This window comes from Protopterus annectens, chromosome 5.part0 (genome assembly GCF_019279795.1).
Source record: "Protopterus annectens isolate FY-2018-M chromosome 5.part0, PAN1.0, whole genome shotgun sequence".
Taxonomy (NCBI): Eukaryota; Metazoa; Chordata; order Ceratodontiformes; family Protopteridae; genus Protopterus; species Protopterus annectens.
In genome coordinates, this window is record NC_056735.1 from 1,168,117,456 (window position 1) to 1,168,141,115 (window position 23,660).

Here is a 23,660-nt window from a genome sequence, read left to right on the forward strand (position 1 = left end):
ATCAGATTCAAGATTTGTCAAGGACAAGACAATATCATTCACAAAAAAGCTAGTTTTCTGAGTACTGCACCAATTACAACCATGAAGTTACACGTCTGTTATCTTTTTTAGATAAAAGTATAGTAAATAGCAAATAAAAGAAGGAAAATGGTACATTCCTGTCTGTTCCCCCTATTTAAGTGATCAGAAATGACTTCTCCCATATTTATTTTTGCCTCTGATCAAACATATGTTTTCCTTATTAACTCTATTATACTATTTGGGAATGCAAACTAACAGTGCTCTACTCATGAATTCCCCGCAAACCCTATCAAATGCTTTCTGTGCATCCAGAATAATCAACAATTAACACTATCATATTCCGCTTCCCAGTGTATCATCACTGATCTATTGATATCAAATGTTTGCCTCCCTTCCATAAAACCACACTGATCCATATGTTTCAGCACTGGTAACAGTTTTGCCATTCTCTTAGATAATATAGGCATGAATGGTTTGTAATTGTGGTTTAGTGTTGACATTGGTCTATATGAGGCAGGATCTGCAGGATTCTTGACAATTTTGGTAATATCACTACTGCATTCTTCCATGATAAAAGTATCCCCATCCATTCAAGACATTATTAATGAGTGCCTTTCAAATCTTCAGCAGCCTCCTTCCTCCCAGCTTCCAAACTTCTGTGGGTATTCCATCTATCCTTGATGACTTTCCTGTTGCTTAATTATACATTGTATTTGTACTGATGCTTTATCTAGTGTTACTGTTAAATTTTGAGCTTCCACCTTAACAAGCTTTGGTGTAAGTAACATTTCCAAAAAAGCTACCAAATATGGCTGGCTCTTCCTAATTTCCGCACTCCACTGTTCTAGATAGATTTTCATAAATTTGCTGAAATATTTCAATTATCTCTTCAGGACTTCTAGCTAACCTTCTTATGATCAGGTCTCTAAGTTGTACTACAATTTTTTTCTACTTTCTGTTGTATTAAATATTCTTGTATTGATGATGCACACAAGTCTACTATCTGCTGATCAGCCTTGAAATTCTTCTCACCCAGCACTTTGTCTTCTGTTTTTCCAGCTGACTTTTTACATTTCACAGATCTTCCAGTTGCTGTCATTCAAATAGCGCATTTGCTATCTAATAGCTGATTTGTGCCAAATTTGTAACCTTAACTAGGTTTTTAAGACTTTCAATGGGACAGCTCAAGTTGGTGTGCTTTTCATCCAGCCATAATCTTGGAAATGATACTTGCAACAATGTTTCACATTTTTTTGAGAGGTTCTTTGCAAATACATATTTGTAAAAGGATAACATCAGAGTCATTTAATAGAAACTTCTACACCTATTGAAAATTAGTAATATATACATATAAATATGTATATATAAAATTATAGCAGTGGCTCTTTTCCTTTAAATGTTCGAGACTAGATGTGACAGCATGCTGGTGGATGGTCACTTTAAGGAGATTAAATCAGAAAGAAAAAATAATCAAGGCTGTTGGAGGTAATGAAGGGGAAGCTACACATACAGGGTGTTTAAAGCACAACACCCTAGTGCAACATAGAAAGAACCAAGACCGTTATAGAGGTAATACAGGACAGCTGTAAATAAGGATATTTAAAGCACAGTTCCGTCATACACAGCAAATGTTTTACCTCTGGGTCTGAGGGCAGTCCAGAGATGACTATCTGGAGTTGCACAAAACAGAAGAAAAAAAGATGATGGGAGGGATCATTTGAGAGGAAAAGCCAGATGAGCTTATTACTGCCCGAGGCAAAGGCGAAGCTGTTTTGTTGTTCCCTATTGCTGGAATTGGGAAGAGAACTACTCCGTTGTTAAATACTGTTTTACTTTTGCCAGCAAATCTGCCAGAGTACTGTATACAAAGGTACACTGCATCTAAGCGTAAAAGTTTGCTATACTGTGAAAAAAATGAGCTTGTTTATCTTAGACTACAGACTGCCTTATTTGATAAGAACTGCATTCCTTTTCTGAACTTCATTTTTGTCAATAAGTATGATTTTATTTTTAAGTCACACAGGTAAATCTACTGACTGCTCTGTTTGTCACAAGCTGCTCTACCTATTGCAATATATGCACTGTAGAATAGTGGTCTCCTTAAATGTGTTGGTCAGAGATAGGCAAGTAGGGAAGTGTTTCCCTTCAGGTCCAAGTCTGTAGGAGACTCTATATGGGTAGTAAACTGGCTAAAAGACAGAACCCACATAGTTCACGTAGCAGGTGCCTCATCTGAAAGTATGAAGGTAACCACTGTAGTCCTCCAGGAGTCTGTACTGGGACACCCTCCTTTTCAGTATTTACTTTTATCTATAAACTGATAACCAGGAACTCTGGTTATATATGTTTGCAGATGACTGCAAACTGGGTGCTATTGTCAAGGCCCCCTCTGACATCTGCATTCTTCCGAAAGAGATTACCCTATTTAATGTCTGGATTACTGAAAAGTGACGCAAATTAAACATGAAAGAGTTTAATATTGTTTCAACTGACAAGCACCCCCTACTCTCAACATATGGCTTATACAATACTCTGTTACTAAATGCAAATGTAGTCAGGGACTTAGACAGGAAGTTGTCTCTCTCCTTTTAACATCATGTGACAACTGTAGTCCGAAAATCCTTATGCATAGCACAACTAATAGCCAAGGGTATATCATTCATGTCTAAAGATGCACTTGTTCTCTTACAGTCAGCATGGGTTTGACCACTTACTTATTTTATTTATATTTGCTGAGCGGGTTAGAACCATTAGGTCAGTAGCCTCTTTTCAGGGGAAACCTAAGGTAGTATTTACACTACTAGGGGAGATTTGGCCTGGCAATCAGTGAACTTCCCCTACTAATTTCTATAGGTGCCACGGGATCTTTTACATCCACCTGAGCCACCACCAATTCAAGCAGTTGGGGCCTTGGTTTAACATCTCAACCTAAGGACAACACACTCAGGTGTTCAGGAGTGCAGCACCCCCTTATACTGCACTACAGTGTCAGCAATCGATCTACCTGGTATGGGAACAGAACTCACATCCTTCCACACCAAAAGCAAGTATGCTACCAGTTGCACCACTAACACTGCTAATTATACAATACAATGTCCCTTCAAAGATGTACCTCACTTGATGCATAAGATAACTAAAGAAGCCCCAGAGGTTCCTAATTAAGAAGATTTCAGGCTTAAAGACCCTAAGCTACCAAGAGAGGCTAGATGCTCTATCCATTTACTCAGTACCTTACATACTCTTGATTGGCAATCTATACCTTGCCTACTGTACATTTAGAGACCCTCTTTGTCCTGGATCTCCTATACCTCTGCAAGTCTAATAGCTTAGCAGACACCAGAATCAAGGACCTAAATCTTTACCAACTGATAAGAAGAACACAATGGAGAGGCATGGGAAGGGATGATTTCAGGTTATTCTTACCTGCCAGGAAGTCTAAACAATAGCCTATTGAAGCTCAGCTCTGTCCTATATAAGGTCTGTAAGTACAACTCATTTACTTTGGTCAGCTATTTTGTCAGAACCCTGTATTAAGGGAATAATGCATCAGATTATAAACAAAGACTGCATGTATCTTTGAGCTATATAAAACTTGCAAAGTCTGAACATTTACTAGACAAGGATTTTGTCTGACACTGCTGCTGACTGAATACTACAGGTTGTATTTTCTGAGTAAACTCAGTTATATTTTTGTTGAACTTCTTCAGAAAGTAATATGATCTTCAGACTGGAAAGCTGCTTACAGTGACGGATTTAATTACAAGTGAAACCAACTGCTATATCTGTGATGAAAGTAGACAGAAATTGCAGTCTGCTTGCGTACTGTAACTTTTCCAAAGCCTCCTATTTTGTCCGAGTAACCTTCTCCATTAAAATCAGTCTGCAGAGTAACAAATTATTAGTTTACAAAAAGAATCTGTGCTGAGGGAGAAGCTCATCAATTACTTTGGTTATATCTGTGTCTGTAAACAGTCCAGTTCTTATGTATACTGACTGCAGATACAGACAGTAAAATGGAGAACTGATGGGACACTTGGGTAAATTCCATCACTACTCTACAGGAAAGATGTGATACTGCAAATTAACAACTACTAAATTCCCAGCAGCAGGTGTCCATCCTGGTCTACCTCACAGGGAGTCCATATCTCCAGTTCATCCCTGACAAAGCACAGACCAGAGGATGACACCAAGGCTAAAAACTTACGAGGATCTGGAAAGCTAACATGCATATGACTGCCAAAAAAATTAAACAAGGGATATTTGCAAAGACTGGGGCTTCACCTGAAGCACACACTAAAGTTTCATAACAGGCCATTTTAAAAAGACAAACCAGTAAGATCACAAATAGTTTATTTTAAATGCATTTTGAAACTGTTGCTAGAATCTCATATAAATAATGTAAGCAAAATAATGGACATTTTCACTGCAGATACATTTAAGAAGGAACTCCCCAGGAACTTAAAGTTGGTAGCCCAGAGTAACCCTGACTCTTCTGAGCAGCTAGTTGTTAAACTGCAGTGTTTGTTACATTCTGAACTTGCAGACTCAAGTCAGAACTGCATGTGCAAAGGGTTAGTAATAAACAGCATAGAATTGGAAGTAGTTTGCTTTAAATCCTATTGAAAAGGACATTTAGCCATATCTTGTACAGTTAATGACAGTAACAGCATGTCTGTAAAAATCAATACTAGCTAGGAGTCTATTAAACAAAAGGTGTCCGAAAGTGTATCCATGGAATGTGTTAATGCTGTACTGTTAACTTCCAGAAGTACAGAATCAACATTATGAACTTGGTCTATCTCCAAATTTATTAACTGTATTACTGTAGAATACCAAGGATTGTTGGATTCAGGAAACATGAATATACTGGCTAAAGCATAGTATGGAGAAAAGTGTGTGTGTGTGTGTGGGGGCTGTAACACAAGTAGAAATGTAGACTCTGTTGGGTAAAGCTTTACATCCTGTAACATTGGTGTTTGATCTGTCTCATGACCTTATCAATGGCCAGTATTTTTCTCAGTTTAAAGAGCTGCGGAAGTTTTGAGGGGAAGAGGTTAGCCAGATACACTACCACAAGTAGACAGCCCTAGTAAAGTGAAAAATACAGGTGATTGGTCCCATTGTTAAAGCCCTAATTTCCAGTCCAAACTGAGACACAAGGCTGTTGGAAGGAGTCTAGAGGAATGCCAACATAAGAATGAATGAGGTGGAGGGAGAAATTGCATTACAGGAAACTACAGGAGCTGTAACTCTTCTTACTACACATCACAAGAGAGAGGGGGACATGACATGGCTACACATGTTCTTGTCAACAACTCATGCAGTCATCCTAAGCAGGAAGGCTGGGGAGACATATCACCTTCTCCCCAGATCTGTGATTTTTTTTTCTTTTTTAATGTTAATTTATTTGTTAATTGGGTATGATCACTGGATACATATGTCCCTTTCCAGGGGTGACCCAAGAGCACTTTCTGGTTAAGTGACTTTCTCAGAGCCAAACAATAGGCAAATGAGACCTGATGCCCTTAACTACAGGAAGCAACTTAACAGTCGGTCTTAATCCTTTGCACTAACTGCCAAACAAAGTACTTCCTACAAGACAGAGTTATAGATCCCTTAAAAGGGCATTTGGAAATGATGGTACAGACAAAAGTTTAAAGGAGGCCTCAAGAGTGCATGGAGCATGTGAAGGAAGCTTCACATTTTTGGTGAACAAGTTCAAGACCTACTTGACCATCAAAGTGTTTGGTGCTCTGGATCTATGTTAGAACTTGCAGGTTTCTCATGCAGTTGGTCAGTTCCTTCCTAAAGGTATAAATTAATGGTCTGAGTTTAACTGAAACAAAATGTTTATGCCATAGTTATGGTAATCTTTTCAATATGAGGTGGTCCCATTTCACAGTACTGCTGATACTAAATTTTGAGGCCGAGCTTCATCTTGTGTTTAGGTCACCAAGAGGTTATTCTAAAAGGTTTGACATGGCAATGGACTCTTCACTGCTCCCTACATCAGGAGCAGGTCTCCTCTAAGAGAGCAATGAAATACATAGAAGTGAAATAGTTGATGTAGCCTTTGACTAGAACTAACAGATATGCTGTAGAGTTTTTGGCTACAAAACAGACCTTGAAAGCGGAGCCTCCTTGAGAACAATATTTCTGCCTTCTCCAGCTGTATTGTATGACATATGAGAAGGGTAATGAACATGGTACAACACTATAATATACAAGGTACAACATCATAAGAGCCAAATAAAGGGGCAATCACATATCTGGCACATTTATCAATACTATTAAGAATTGAGTGAGTAACTCCATATACTTTACATGCAGTAGTGATTATATTAGTATGAAATTAAATAAGTCATCTGTAAGAGCACTGATGTTTTCTACTATTTAGTCAATTCTGAGTTGCATTTTCCGAGACTGAAGCCCAGATAATTTCTAATTTACTATTCTGTTCAATGCTGAAGAGAGGTGGTAATAGTAGATTAAGAACAATGCTGGTAAGTCTGCAGTCTTCTGAATATTTGCTGAGCAAAACACTACAGTCAGTTTTGAAATGTCAGAAAAAGATGTCAAAAAGGAGTAGCCCAAGGACAGAGCCCTGAGGGATACCACTGGTGACAGGAGATAGCAAGGACTTCTTACTTGTTATGTATGACCATGTGGCAAACTGTGGATCCAAGTTATTACAGCTTCAATGATCTTCAGATCACTCAGTTTATGTCCAATTGTATCATGGGGAACAGTGTCAGATGACCTGGCTAAAATTAGGTAAGCTGCAGACAGATAAGTCTTCTCTCAGAGCAGTGGACAGAAATTCATAAGACTGAACATACAAGATCTACAGCTGACAAAACTGCTCTGAGTTAGGTCATGGAGAAGGATGTTTCATTGCCTAAGTTCCGTAATAATTTGCCTTATAATCATGCAAAATATATCTGTAAGGCTGACTGGTCTGTAATTATTGGGTTTTGTGGAAGGTTTTCCCTTGTAGATTAGGCCCACAACAGCCTGCTTTCCAGATATCTAGGATGCAGCCAAGTTTTAATGCGAAGTTAAAAATATGTTTACGGGTATACTACAGTATGCTATGTCTGAATGCATACATTAGACTCCCTGTTATCTCATATAGTTCCATGAAATGCTGTTTCCAGATTTAGTGAGGATGGGGGTGACCGTTTTTAAAAAAAAAAAATGAGATTTATATAAATTAAATATGGCTCCCCAGCTTCCACTTTGTATTTTAACTACCATTTTATATAACAATAATAAACTTAATGAACTGTGAGACTGAAATGGTTTCCCATTAAAACAGAATTGTTTTCTGCAAACACTACATGGATGACATGATTGTGGATATAAAGGAGACAGGAAGGCAAGGCAAGAACATCAAAATAAAATAATTATGGTGCAGCTTTAATCTGTCAAGGATGCCATGCTCTGCATACTACTATGGAACCTTGATGCAGATCATGAGTAAAAGGCGGCCATCCGAACATTCAAGATGAAGAAAGGCATGTAACAAGGACACAGAACTACTGTAACTGGTTAGCTCTCTAATATCTAACTCTAGTTCATGATCTATTACAGAAATCAGTTGACAGTTTGATTGCTTATATTCCTGATTAAAACAGGGATTGTGAAGCTCCTTGGACTTTTGCTGTTTCAAATTGCTTTGTCACATATTAAATTATATTTAACTTCCAATGCTGTCTCTTCCTTGAAGTACTAAATTACAGAACTGTAAAAGACTGACAAAAAAAACGGAAATATACTGTTTAGTGTCATACTGTCTGAAGTGCAGAAAGGTGGAGTTGAACCATGGAACTTTGTTCAGTAATTAGTGTTAATGTGTTGTAAGTGGCACATACCAAAACTGTTAGTAGTTTTGCAGTCAGATTGTAAAGAATAATCAATCCAACACATTTCAGGTGCAATTTAAGGTTGTATTGCAAGAAAGTAGAATGGATGGGTTCCCCTTTGTGGCCTGAAATGTGCTCCATATGTGTGTGTTACTTTTCAGCTGTATCTGCTATCTCTGTTACGGCGATACCATTCTTTCTCTCTCACTGCAGTCTTATTTCTTCCCCTTGAATTTCAGATGTGATTACAGAAGGTGTTCTTACTGTTATCTGTCTTGACGAGAAATTTTACCTCAAATTAAGCTTTGCTTCTCGACTGTTTATTCAGTTCTTTTGGAATGGTGCTGTCAAGCTTATTGCATTAGGCTGGGTAAAACCTGAAGGCGTTGCACAATCCTCTTTTGTTTAGCAGTTATTTCATTTAGCAATTCCACCATTTATGTTTACTACAGAATTTTTCACTACATTTATGCTCACAGGAATGATTTTATGAATGCAGTTACTTAAATTGTTGCAGATGGCCATGAATGATTCAGCAAAGGGCTGTTGGCAGGGCCATAATATACAGTCCCAACTGACTGATGCTAAGAGGCTATTCCAGTAATTACAGTCGTCATAAGAAAAATTATTCAGGTTTGGTTTGGTGTGTATGAGGATTGCCACTGCACTGTAGGACAACATTCAGGCTCACCACAGCTGGAAGGATTATTTATCATGATGATATCTTTTACATGCCCCCCCCCATAGGCATTTATAAACTTGTTCAAGAAAGTCAAAATGTATGAAGTGTAACATGTTTTAGTTGATTATTGGTTGAGGCAATTTTCCCAATTAGTGGCTGGATAATGTAGGTCACACAGCATGACATTATTCCTGCTATGAGTAGAGCTATAAATTTATCAAGAAAGGGGACACGTTCTTGAGGTGATACAGAAGTGGTACAATAGCATGTTACAAAATTGTACTTTCTGGTGTTTAATACCAAGTTGTAAGCGTATATGCGACCAAATATCCAAAAATATACACCAAATATACACCAAGAAGGACCATAGCTCACTGCAAATGCTTACTTTCAAAAATCACTTTTAATAGAAAACAAATAAAAACTAACCCCCGAGGGTTAAAACTATTTTACACACAAGTTAAGCGCTTTCATCTGCTAACTGCAGATTTCATCAAAACAATGAAATGTGTGTTTCTCCCCTATATAATACATTTTCAAAAAATCACGATCCAAAGGGAATGCTCAATTAATTAACCTTCTCATGAAAAAAACATAACCTTGTGAATATTTGTTAATTCTGCTCATTCAGCCTACACAGTTTTATATTACACCCTGTAACCATACAGTTTCTAAACATACCTACAAAACAATCACATGTGTATATGTAGATCACATTTTGGTATAAAAACACATTTATACAATTTTAAATAATTTATACTGTGTTAAAAAATATATGTACTTCTTTAGAACGCAATATTGCACTTTTGTTATATAGTATAAAACACACTAAAAATTATTAAAAAAAACATATATAACATACTGATGCTAATTTGTGCTATGTTAAAAAGTATATACATCTTTAACACTCATTACACTAATTATTTGGACATTATAACCTGACATGTTGCCTCCTTTCTTACTGCAGCAGCCTTCATTTTTTATTTTTTTCTGTTCACTTATTTCTAAGTTTATTCTGTGCGTACATATACCCTACTGCAACATGTCATTCATATCTTGGCATCCAAGATTGGTTTAGTGGGAATATGGTCATTCAACCCAGGTTCTTTGGTTGCATTAAGCCTGAGTTGCCATTTGACCTTAACATTTCCCCCCCCCTTAATTCCACCTTTACCTGTTCTAAAATCCCAAATTTAAACACGTGGCTTGCATCATATTTAAGTGTGTCTATACAAAGCATTGTTTTTATCATTTTTCCTTATGCAGTAGGTATGATCATATATCCTGTTCCTCAAATGTCTGTCCGTCTTCCCCACATAATAACTCGGACATGCCATACACTTAGCCAAGTATATGACCTGTTGAGATAAACAACTAACTCCCTTTCTTATTTATTTATTTAATTTTACAATTGCTGACCGGGAAAGTCCGACTGGGTATATGCCCATTTTCAGCGGAGGCCCGGGGAGAAAAGCTACATATAGTCAGACATACGAGATTTACATAATATAAGAGTACAATCTAGCATATCAAATGAAAAAAGAAAGCGTATATTTATAGTAAAGACGCAGTTCAACAAGAGAAATGACCTATATGTCAGAGTATAATATCACAAGGAGGGGATATATTCAGATAAGCAAAATTTCACATAAGAGTATAATGTAGCATTTCAGAGGAATGAAGCCCTTACTCTCCTAAACCTAAACCTTACTCTGGTTGACGTCTCCTAATGCAATTAATTTCTCTTTTATAATCTCCTTATACTGCTGATATGCCCACATTTTTGGTGTACCCGTCTTCAGTGTCATCCTTTGTTCTGCCTTTCACTCTCTCAAACCTATTCTTAAGGTTGGACCCCATCTTGTGAACCTACATAGGTCCTGTACCACTTTACTGTAACCCAAGTCATCACTTCTTAGAATATTCCAGTTTTGTCTCATTGTTTTCTTTATCTCCTCAGCGTATGGACTGCACTGCACAGCACAAGCCCTGCGGTAGAAATGTTCCTTCTTATTCTCATGTTCTCCCCTGTATTTCTCCAACCCTATACCAAGAAGTGCTTTGTATTTCCCCCCCATTCTCTCAGTACGTATTGAGTGACATCATTAATTAAATATCTGGGTAACCCCTTTCCCCAAATAATGTTCCTATATATGCTAACTCTTTCTTCATTTCAGTGAAGTCATATATCATTCTCGCAGCTCTTATGCACTGACCCTTGACGATGCTCTTTTTTTGACTTGCTGGGTGACTAGTGTATTCTAAATAAGAGTTACTAAAGGTTTCTTTTCTATATATTCTGGAGTTAAATCCTGCTGTCCCATTCGATACAAAGGTGTCTAAATATGCTATCCCTGTCATGCTACTACTATGGATGAATTTTAAATAACTACTGATATCATTCAGATACTTCACAAATGCATCTACTTCACTTGTTGTACCATCCCATAAAATAAAAATATCGATTGAGCATTCCCATTGGATCTTGATTTTTTTGAAAATGTATTACATATGGGGGAGAAACACACATTTCATTGTTTTGATGAAGTCTGCAGTTAACAGATGAAAGTGCTTAACCTGTGTGCAAAATAGTTTTAACCCTCGGGGGTTCATTTTTATTTGTTTTCTATTAAAAGTGATTTTTGAAAGTAAGCATTTGCAGTGAGCTACGGTCCTTCTTAGCGTATATTTGGTATATATTTTTGGTTATTTGGTCACATATACGCTTACAACTTGGTATTTAATAGTAGTTTTGGTGCCATGGACTCACTGGATGAAATTCTCTCAATGTTCTCCCCAGTTAGAAGAGACGACATCCACCGCATAGAACAGCATAGAAAATTTCAGTACTCTCTGTTGTGTCCTAACATTTAATCTCTTTAGTTCACTGAATTACTTTGTTTGATTACTAGGTTTGTGGAATGATTCAGGAAATATACTTTTCACTCACAGTCTGATGAAAATGTGGACTAAAATATAAGCATTAAACAACAGCCAATGCATACTTGAAAGAGGAATACCTTTGTGTCAATACTGAGTAGGTAGTTTGACATTTGTTATTCTATCACTACAATAACTATTAGCTTCTTACATAGCTTCCTCAACCAAGCACTGATTACAATAAAATAAGATGATCACACAATACTATTAATAGAATTTATGTGGATGTTTAGGTGATTTTTTGCCAGGAGTAAGGAATCAGACATTAAAGGAATATTTAAATTCAAGCTAAGCTAAAAAGAGAATTTTGCACTGCAAAATATATTACAAAGAAATTAGAGTAAGACCTAAACTATCATCATAGGCTGAAAAACTGAAGAACTAGAACAGTATGAGTTGGTTCACGTGGATTAAAATGTTTTATAAATTTGGCTCTCTCAGGAAAAAGACAAAGATATGAGCTTGAAATGAAGAATTTTATTTTTTTCTAACTGATTAACCACTTCAGTAGCATGTACCATGATCCATGCAGCTTAAGTAAATGATAGTGTTCTGGCGCCACTTTCTTTATAAACTGCACTCATGCACAACTGATCACACATGATAATCATGCTTCCACCATAGTCTGGAAAATTTTCTATCTGGTCCAGTTAATTTCCAGGGGAATATCTTCCAGATCCAGAGGAGTCGGCCTACTACTGTACTCTTCATCAGAACCATCATGAAATACAAAACTCCCCTTGATATGTATAAGTCCAAGTATATCATTCAAGTGGAAGGGCCCCAAAGATTTCTAAGATTTCTAGCAAAGAAAACTGAAGGTGTTAAATCCTTTGACTATCTTGATAGATTTTTCATGTATCTTCTTACACTCAATAGGTGCCTGACTTCTCCAAGATGATCTGTATCTCATTTTTTGAGCAGTGAAGGACCCAATCTTATTTGCCCTCCTGTTGCTTCACTAACCAGTGGTTCTCAAAACATTCATACTAGGCATCTAAATTTCCGATAACAAATTAACAAGACCCACTGTAGGGATCATTTTCTTAAAATTTTACTAGCCTATGGAATAAGTTACCACTACAGGTCAAAGTGCTATTATAACTACCTTTAAGCTTAGTCTTGATGACTGGATGGGTAGTCACAAACCTACGCTAGTTTTTTTTTTTTATTTTTTTTATTATTATTATTTTTTTTTTTACCAGCAACATCTTTATTAAATTATCATGTATGACACAGGCAATCATACATTTACATAAAGGAAAATAAACCATGTTGACATAATTTTTGTTGCAAACATCATGTCACAAACCATAATGACATGATTTTAGTTGCAAACATTATACATCACTTATAATCTATCCAGTCATTGTCAGCCAAACATTACATAGCTCATTCAAATACTGCCTTCTTTTAAACCTCATTTTTCCCTTGTATATACTGTTCCCACATGTCCCCGAGGCTTAAGCTACTGTACATAGGGAGGAGAGAGGTTATAATTCTACTTTCACTGAGTTGTAAGACTCACTCGCCTACCCCAAAGTAAATTAAACTTTTTTGATTAACTTGAGCAACCCTTTATAACAAGGCACATGGGCTTCTATGTTCTGAGGATATGACCTTTATAGTAAAATATGTGTGAAGGAGCAACAGATAAAGCAAGTTTATTAAAGAAAAATTCCTCTTTCACTTACAGTTAAACTACATTGCAAGGTATCTTTTCTTCCTATACATTTAAATAATTGAAGGAAATAACTGGAATGCCTTTCTTGGGGAGTAACCTACCTGTGGGTGTGGCTCAAATAGGAGTGTTTCACGAGAATGGTGTGGGTGGGGCTTAAGGGGCGCTACTTCGACTTGGGCACCACTTCAGCTAAGGCCGGCCCTGACCATATCTAAAGGCAAGGTAAGCTGACTTGCAGCCTAGTTTGTAGGCAGTGATAGGTCCTACCTTCACCTTATTGTTACCTTTAAATTTTAGCTTGGAATGTCCACTGATTAATACCGGCATAAAAAAGCACTACAGTGGAACTAAAAACTCTATTCAATACACTAACCACTTTTGAAGAGGTACAGCCTGCTGTTTGCAAAGCAGGCTTAAGCCCCACACATTTCCTCTCAAGCAGAGAGGCAGTAAATTTCCCTGGATTGATGCTCTGACCTAAACCAACAGCTGAAGCCAGTACTTTTTTCCACATGTTTGTGTACCATCTTCAGTGAAGGAAGGGCATCAATAAACACAAACAATTCACCAGCAAGGGTAAAAGTATCCACAAGGCCAGTCATATCCTTCTCAGTGATGGAAAGACAGAGGTATACAGTGTCAGTGATTCTGACATGCATGACTAAAATTACAAAATTAATGAAAAATGTCAAATGTCATAGGATCACATGAACTTACTGGAATAACAGCCCTAGAATAGTTTTCAGCCTAGCCATTCATGCCCAGTTTTCCCAGTTATCAATGCCCATTGGCTAGAATGGCTTTGTTATATGCCTGTAACTTAGGGCATCTACAAACTGCCTGTGTCCATAGGACCACAGGCTACAAGGCAGGGGTGAACTTGTGTGTTCTCATCTGTTGGTCCAAACTGCCTTTGAACAGGTTTAGGGAAGAGCTCTGTTTCACATGAATGAGAAGTCTGTTCCAGAGAAGGTATAATCTCTGAGACGCATACCTATCCCTCCAATATATTTTGTTTATATCAATGAGGATGTTTAGATCCTTAGATTGGGTATTTCTAGTGCTGTTTGTTTTGCAAATGTGTAGCAGATCCATCAAGAATGGATCTGAGAATGCATTGTAGGTTAGGTATAGATCGCCCCTCAGTAGTCTGCAGGAGAATGAGTGCAGGGACAGGGCTTTGAGGTGGTCTGCACAGGACATACTATTTACAACCTGTATTCTTGTATTCTTTTAGTGAGGAGCCTCTGTGGCCACTCCAGTTGTTGCAAATGCCTGCTCAGGTACATGCCAAATGGTGCATTATACTCAATTATTGGTTTAATGAGGGCTGAGTATAGTGGGACTATGATCTCCTTAGATCTGGATGTCATGCCCTTACTTATAAGTTGTCCCACATAGAACACCATGGACACACTATGATCAAAGATCAGGTTATTGTCAACCTGAATTCCCAAGTCCCTTACCACTGGGTCTACTCTTAGGAGAGTGTTACTAATGTTGTAATTTGCATGGGTTGTCATCTTCCCAAAATCTATAATTATGCATTTTGTTTGCATTGAGTTTTAAGCCATGGTTCTGGCACCAGTTATTTGTCTGTGTCAGACCTTCCTGGAGAATATCTACATCTTTGGGAAATTAATGACTGCACCCAGCTTGCAGTCCTCAGCAATTATGGTCAGCCAAAGGGCCTCTACATTTGCCTTGACTTCACAGAAATATATTCCAACTAGGATAGGTGCCAGTACTGAGCCCTGTGGGATGCCACTAGTAACAAGCCTCCAGGTGGAGGTGGACTTCCTCACACTAACTTTATGTGTCCTATCTGTGAGCCATTTGGCTATCCATCAGGTGACGGAGTTGCTTGTTGAGACTGTTGAAGGTCTTTTAGGTATAGCCCTTCCTGTTTCTGGTTAGGATTTTCTCTCTTTTGTTGTACAACCTATTTACCCTGTGGGTCCACCAAGGAGGCTCGTTTTTGGAGTTTGTCCTAAGTTTATTTCAGTTTAGAACTGCTGTTTCTATGCAATTATTTACATGCTTGTACAGGGTTTCCATAAACACTTCCTTGTAGGCCACTGTGTTCTCTAATTTTGGGGGGAGGGTCTTGGAATTTAGCTATACCTTTACTTAATAGGAAATAGTTAGCCTTGTTCTTAAAGGTTCTGAGGTTTGCTGGGAGTATGGCCTTTAAATTTATTTCAAATATTACCACTTTGTGGTCTGATCTGACCAGTGAGGGCATCACACAATGTGGTGGTGGGGGGTGCAACGGTCCCTCATATTTGTGAATACCGGATCCAGGATATTTGCACCCCCTAGTAGATGTGCAGACTGGATGTTCCAAGGTGTTTGCAAATATGTGGTATGGTTATCCTGGGTCACAGACGAGAACCTGTAGCTAGCAAGGATATGGTACTGGACTTTACTTAAAGTTAGTTGGACATGGTGTAGCTCAAGCATATCGTTTTGTTTGACCAATTTTGATGCATGCTTACCTTTTATGCAGATGAATACACCTCCACCTCTTGTCCCTTCTTGTGCAGCAGCTGGTCTAAATGAGTGGAAGGCATTATAGCCTTGTACTGCTGGAGTACTTTCGGTGGCTTTAAACCATGTCTCAATAACTGCACAGATGTCAACACTCTCCAGGGTGAGTGCTTCCAGGGAGTGGAGCTTCTTGTTGAGATTCCTAGCATTGAGAAGTAACACCTTTAGTTTATCTTACATAAACTGTCCAACACAGTAAATTCTATCAGACTGGCATTGCCTAAAAATGGCACTATAGGGGTGGATAATGTTTTAGCGAATATCCGAAAGCTTAGTGGGGACAAGTGCAGGCTACACCTGGCAAAGCAGCATGGTCTGTCAATGATGTCCACCCAAGCCAACTAACACTGGTCCCCCTTAGAATGACACCAGCAACTAAGCCAATTGTTAAAGTCAGTCATCTTCTGATCTTGGAGAAGGTAGAATGCTGCTTAATGCTAAGGTCATACCTGCCTGGGACACAATCTCAATTCTCTATCACGTCTCTCTTCATATGGTCCAGGGAAATACATATCAGGTCATTAACACCTACATGGACAGTGACGGGGTTATACTGGTACTTGTGGTTCAATATCCTGAGTGTATGTGTGATATGGCAGTTCCTTGCCCCTGCTAAGCAAATGACAGTGACGGTCTTCTTGCTCAGCCTGGTGAGGGGGACATCAGTGCGTCTCACAATACAGTCTCCAATGACCAATATACTGGGTTGTGTGGCAGTTTGACTTAAGGGCTTAGAGGTTGAGACATTGTGAGATATGGTTGTATGTGTCCTGGGAAGGATTGTCTTTGTAGTGTGTTTGGAAGGTTGCTGGTAGCAGCATATATGAGGCCTTTAAGGTTTGGCTAGATTGCATTTAACAGCCTCAGCATATGCGAGTTTATGCATCTGAACCATAGCAGGTGTAGTGTGTGTTACTAGCAACCTGTTTGGAGATATCAGTGTCTGTATGCAAAAGCTTTGCCTCCAAAGATACAGTGTAATTCGTCTATCGCATACTGTGCCATTCTGCTTAAGAATACGGTGGATGTCAGCAAACAGAGACAGTTGTTACATTGTCTTAAGATGCCCATTTCCACTGGGCTGACTACGGAAATTGTAGGAAAATGCACATCCATAGTTGTGAATCTTCTTTTTTGTTATCTATGACAGGTGGTGCAATCGGGTTTTAGAGTTGTTGGGATGGGAGTAGAGGTCTAGGATTGATCTAAAGCAACACTTAGGGTAATGCTTCTCAGTGGGCAAACTAGCTGCTCTACACTCAGCTAGATACTTAAGAAAACAGCAGAAGTTTTCTATGGATAATTGCAACTCTAGGTGACTGCTTTTATAAGTGACACTGCAAACCACTGCTGCACAGCTCAGCAGAGATTACAGGAGATGAGTTAGAGAGGAATCCAGTTAATAAACAGTAAAAATGCAGTATAAGTGATACAGATCTTGCAGCAATTCACAATTCTCTCACTATTGTGAGTGATACTACACGATTAAGGCTCTCAGGCCAAGTAAAATGCGAACAGAAAAAAATGTGGTAGAATTGTATGTAACAAATGAGGCACAAATATTGCAGCAATACACAATTTTCTCACTACTGTCAGTTACACTACAATACTTATACCCCATAGACTAAGTAAAATACAACCAGTGAAAAGCAGTAAAAATGAAATAAATGAGGCTCAAATCCTGTAGCAACTCACAATTCTCACACTACTGTGAGGGGTACTACAAGACTAGGGTACCAGACTAAGTTAAAAATACAAACAGTTGACATTTGCTTAAAGCAAGAAAAATGCAGAAAAGAACAATACGCAATTCAAATTAACACACTGAGTATTTCAGTGTGTACTACTTGAAACTGGATTATATGAAGCAGAGGCTAACTCAAGCTTTAAATGTCTAATGGGAGTGCCCTATCAAGTTGATCTATTAGTGCCCTGTAGAATCAGCAGTTTTAAACTCAGAGTTCTTGTAGCTAAAGAGGAATAGGTTCATAAGTTGGTAATAGGCTATCGGCCCTAGGGGCTATACAAGCCTAGCCATAACAATTCCCTAGATATTTCTTCCCACAATATTTACTTCCCTGGACCCCTGTCTAGCAGGGCAACTGACGTGATCCCCAGGGTGAATTTCCTATCTCCTATCCAATTGTCAAGGTTCCTTTTGTAGAGGGCCAAGGAGACGCTCTGCTTGACATATATGGGCAGTCTATCCCAGAGTATGGGGAGTCTCTGGGTCAGGAACCTATCCCTCCAGCATGTTTTGTTCATTGTGATGACAAGGTTTAGATCCCTGGAGCGTGTGGCTCCGAAGGATTGGGATTTCTATAAGTGGAGCATGTTCAACAGCTCAGGGTTTGACATGGCCTTGTATGTTAAGCAAAGATTACCTCTGAGTAGACGATATGCCACAGAGTATAGAAGGAGTTTTTTTAGATGGTCAGCATAGGGCATCTGCCTTAGGCCTGTGATTCTTTTAGTGAGGTATTTCTGCGGCCTTGTTGTAGATGTCTTGTGAGGTACATACCAAACGGGGCATTGTACTCTATAATGGGTCTAATGACAGATGAGTACAGTGGGACAATGACCTCCTTTTTTCTGGATGAAAAGCCTTTAGTGATTAGGTGCATCACATAAAAGGATTTCCTGACTGTTGTGGTGATGTAGTTAACGAAGGTGAGACCACTGTCCACCTGTGTCCCAAAGTCTCTCATCACACTTTTGGTGTTTAGTGTACTGCCACCTATGTGGTAATTCATGGGTACATGGTTTTTCCCAAAGGGGATAACTATACATTTCTTGGCATTAAGCTTGAGCCCATGGCTCTGGCACAAAGCATCTGTTTTTGTAAGGCCCTTTTGTAGAATATCCACATCATTTGGGGATTCAATAATGGCTCCCAGTTTGCAGCTATCTGCGAACTTTGTTAGCCAGAGTCCCTTAGTGTTGGCCTGTACTCCAGAGAAGTAGATGCCAAACAAGAGCAGTCCCAGGACTGAACCCTGAGGTACTCCACTTGTCTGGAGCTGGATTTGGAGTCGGCAACCCCTCGAGTGATGTAGGGATTTATGCCCAGCTTAGTAAGTTTATCTATGATTCCAGAATGGGGGATGGTGTTGAAGGCCTTGACGAGGTCCAGATAGGCTGTGTGGACCGCCTTACCCTCGTCCACAGCTCTGGAGACTGATTCGAAGAAGTCAATCATGTTCTGGAGACAAAATTGGCCCTTCACAAACCAAAACTGGGTGGGGTCCAGTGTTTGAAGGTTGCCAATGTCTTTGTTTATAAGTTCCATGATAATGTGCACTATGCCCTTGCAGATCAGGCTCGTCAGACTGATGGGACGGTAGTTCCTGGGATCCAAGGTGGATCCCCCTTGTGGAGTGGGATAAATGTAGCTGTGCACCACTCAGTGGGCACGAAGCGTGAGGTGAGGCTACGATTAAACATGACACTTAGGTGGGGTGCCAGTTCATTTTGTAGTTCATGCAGTACACAGGCCGGGATGTCATCTGGTCCCATGGATGATATATTCTTAGCTTTGGAGAGTGCGGCTTTTACCTGTGTGGCCGTGATTACCGGAATTTGGCAGTCTTTTGGTATTGAGATGGGCCCTTTAAGGGGTGAGAGGGGGGTGAAGTTGGCACTAAATCGAGGATCAGTATATTTAACGCCATTCTGTTGTAGCTCAGAGCAGATCTGAGCATTGCCATTTAGATTCTTGACATAACTATAGAATGCCTTGTGGCTGTCTCTGGAATCTTTGGCAATTTTATTTTCGTAACTAGCTTTGGAGGATTTTATGAGGGATCTCAGCTTCTTACTGAGGCTGGTAAGGGAGTTTTTTGCATCCTGGGATTTTCCTCTTTTCTGCAACAGTTTCTTCCTTCTGTTGTATAGTTTGTCTATGGCAGGGGACCACCAGATTGGCTTTGTTTTTTTGGAGGAGAGCTTCTTGGTTCCATTTGGGATGGCACGATTCATGCATGAGTGGATGTGCTCGTACAGTGCCTTAGTGCAGGATTCAGCAGTCAAACTTTCAGCTCCTGTCTGCATGGGTGTCATGAAGTTTGTCACTTCTGACTTGAGTAGCATGAAGTTGGCTTTGGAGAAGTTTTTTTACAGAGGTTTCCTTACTGGGAGTTGGGGGTGGGATGTGGATGTCAAGGATGATTAGCTTATGGTCAGATCTGACCAATGAGGGGGTGACCACTGGTGTGAAGCATCCATCTCCCATGTTAGTAATGACCAGGTCTAGGATATTGGAGCCCCTGGCGGGACAATGGATTAGTTGATCCAGGGCGTTGGAATTTATGATTTCAAAGAATTGTTGGGAAAAGGTGTTGGTACCCAAGTAGTTTTCCCAGTTAATGGCAGGGTAACTGAAATCACCCAGAATTAGGGTGTTTGGTTGTATCTTAATATTTTCCAGTATGTTTAGAAAGGTGCAGTGAGAATCTTGGGGCATGGTGAGGGATCTGTAGCAATCTACAGTTTGGATTGCAGTCTTACCTAGTGTTAGTTGCACCTGGAAAATTTCAGATGCATTGTGTTGGGCAACTAGCCTGGAAGTGTGAATATCCTTGGTGAATATGGACACTGTTCCACCTTTAGTGTTTCGGTCTTAGTTTGTTGGCCAAAAAGTATGGTAAGAGTTATAGCCTGGTATTGCAGGGGTGCTCTCTGGAGCCTTTAACCAGGTCTCAGTTACTGCACAGATATCGATGCTCTCCATTCTTAGGAGTGCCTCGAGAGAGTGCATTTTGAGGTTTAGACTTCTTGCATTGAGTAGCATTACCTTCAGATTTTGCATGCTTGTATCTGTTACAGTGGTGGTTTTGTCCTTTGAACCTTGCTTAAAAAAGGCACTATAGGGGTGGTAAGAGCTTTAGCCAGTAACCTGAATCCCAGGGGCGACAGGTGCAGACCATCTCTGTCAAAGCATTGTGGTTTGTCGATCATGTCTTCCCAGGCAGACAGATACTGGATCCCCTCTGAATGACAACAGAAGCTTAGCCAACTGTTGAAGTCAATCATTTTGTTCTTATACTGTGGTATCATTCTGGGTGAAGGCAGGATGCTACTCAGGGCTAGGGTCATACCTGCCTGGGCTACATGATCAGAGAGGTCTTCCATGTCTCTTTTCATGTAGTCCAGAGAGGTATGTCTCAGGTCATTCACTCCAACATGGACAATGACAGAGTCGTATTTGTACTTCTTGTGGAGTGACTTGAGTGCATGCATTATGTGGGGGATCCTAGCACCCAACAGGCAGCTGACTGTAATTTTCTCCTTGTTCAGCCTGGTGAGTGGGACATCAGTGTGCCTGACTATAGAGTCACCTATGATTAAGTGCTGGGTATGCTGTCTTGCCTTAGGAGCTGTTGTTGGGTGGCACACTGGTGTTGTGAGCTATGTGTCACTTTGGTTGTGACAGGTGTTTGTTTGCATTTCCGCTGCGGAGGTCCTTGTTGCTTGGGCATGTTAATGTTAAGGGCCTCTGCATATGTGGGTTTAGTGTTGCTATATGTGGGTGTTGATGGTGTGGGTTTTGAAGTGCTATGTGTTGCTTGAGGTGTAGTGCAGGTGTTAACCTTCTCCTCTTGACTGTCTAGCACAATCTTGGCTGGAGAGAGCTTTGCTTCCAGTTTGGCTATGTAAGTGCATATCTCGCAGGTTGCAGTGTTGGGTGGTAGGAGGAGAGGGTTGTCTGTGTACATGAGGCAGTTGCTGCATTGCCCCAGTATGCCCAGATTCACCAAGTGGACAGGAGAAATCACCAGTAGCTGACCCTTGGACATGCCTGTTTAGGTGCTTTTTTGTAAAGTACAAGAGCTGTTTTCCCTTACCTTTGCAAGGTACTATGCAATTACAGGCTGTTTAGTGCCTACAAGGAATTTCTCCTTATTAAAAAGGAGAGTTGAGTGCTTGTATCAGTTTAAGGCTTCCTAGTGCTTTCCAGCAGGTTCTAGAGCAAGTGCTAGTCACAGGGGTTCAGATTTTAGTGCTACTACTGAGAAACCAGCTAGTTCTAAGACTTTTTGGCACCTGTAATAGTTTAACTGTAGTTCCGCGGTGCTGCACGATGTGAAAAACGCACAAACACACGTGTTTTTAAGCCAGAAAGTTGAAAGGGATAGAAATCAGCCCAAAATGGCTAATTACAATTTCTGAGCTGGAAACCACTCCTCTAGGGTTAGATAGGCCGTGCAATGCTCACCACTCCCACTGGTAAGCAGTAGGACTTCCCTCTACCACAGCAAGGTCTGGATAGCTCTGAACACAGAAAATAAAGTCCTGAAACCAGCAAACCCTGGGATCTGGACTATGCTAACTAGGAAAGGCGGGAAACAAGCAAACAAGATAGTATTTTTTTTTTGTTAAAACAGGCTAAACAATGCAATAATACAGTAAATAAACACAGAAAAGGCTAACACATTTGAGTGTGTAGCCCTAAACAGTAAATACAATTAAAACTCTACAAAATTAGCTATTTAAAACTTTTTAAATGAAGCAAGGCAAGTGCATAACTGAAAAACAATTTAAGAGGCAGTAATACAGTAGAATAAGTAGCTAGTCTACATATACAGAAACGTCTATATATACAGAAAAGCAGCTAAAACAACACAAACAATTCAGATGTAGTACAACCTACCGCACTTGAGTTTTAACAATATTAAGGCAAATACAGTTTTAATAAATGCATTAAAATATACTCTATTTCCAAAATGTTTGAGAAGCACAGTCAGAACACAAAGATTCAGGCAATTTTTTATTTATTTTTTTGCTTAAAATGGAAAATTTCCCCCAAAAGGAAGCTTATCTGTCCAGCAAAGGAGCAGCACAAATTGACCACTGATTATTAAAAGCGTAGAGGGATAGCTTAAATAAGAAAACTGGTGCTCAGCTCCTCCCACCAATTAGATAGATTTAATTCTGTCACAGCTGGTTTGTTTGTTTGTGTCTTTCGGCTTTTCCTGGTTAGGGGTCGCCACAGCGGAACTCCGGTCTGCTAATGATCGGCAGTAGAGTTTTACGTGCTGGCCTGCCGGGCCTAACGCACAACCTTCAATGAAGGAACGCCCGTTCACGCATGTCGCCACACAGAAGACGCTCTGAGAATCGAACGGGCAACGTCTAACTGTGAGGTGACAACACTACCACAGCTGGTAAAACTTTAAAAGTCACTTTTTCACAAAAAACACAGTAAAAAGCACTTCACAAACAAACTGACAGCCCCAAAACATAAAATACACAGTTTCTCTACAACAATGGCATTCAACTACTTTAAATATCTTTTACAACTAAACAGGAACAAACAAGCATTCTCATTTAAAAGTATGATGTGGTCTTGTGACATTCTGTTAAAACACAACCTCCTAGCTTTAAAATAACCTTACTGAACAGGAAAGTGTTATTAAACAAACAATTCTTAAAATGGAAAATTTTCCCCCAAAAGGAAGCTTATCTGTCCGGCAAAGGAGCAGCACTAATCGACCTGATTATTAAAACCGTACTCTTCAGGGTCAGGAAAACTCTTGGTCAGCTCATCTTGAGATGAATTGACATTTTCAGTGTAAGGAAGGTGCCCTGAAGCTTTGGCTGCTGGTCAGCTGTTATATCCCACACAGGATACAACCCATATAGCCAAGGCTACCACAGCAGTGATCAATAAGATGAACATCTATGACTTGTGACCATAATAAAGAGCAACATTACAAAAATAAAGCTATTCTCCTATGACAGATACAAAAAAATTAAGAAACAGTTCCTCAATCCCAACTGGTCAAAAACATAACTAACCTAAATTACTGCTGCAGTCATCAAAAACAGTATTTTGGCAAAGAAAAAATATCCTCAAAGTCTCACATACAGCAGAGCCACATTATTTAAATTACAACAGGGAAATTACAAAAGCTCAAAG

The 23,660-nt window shown here is 39.5% G+C and overlaps 1 protein-coding gene across 2 annotated transcripts in view; it reads right to left on the reverse strand.

Annotated features, from left to right (window-relative positions):
- Positions 1-23,660, reverse strand: part of GK5 (glycerol kinase 5) — a 478,960-nt gene that overhangs the window by 160,447 nt on the left and 294,853 nt on the right. The gene's annotated exons all lie outside the window — the stretch shown is intronic.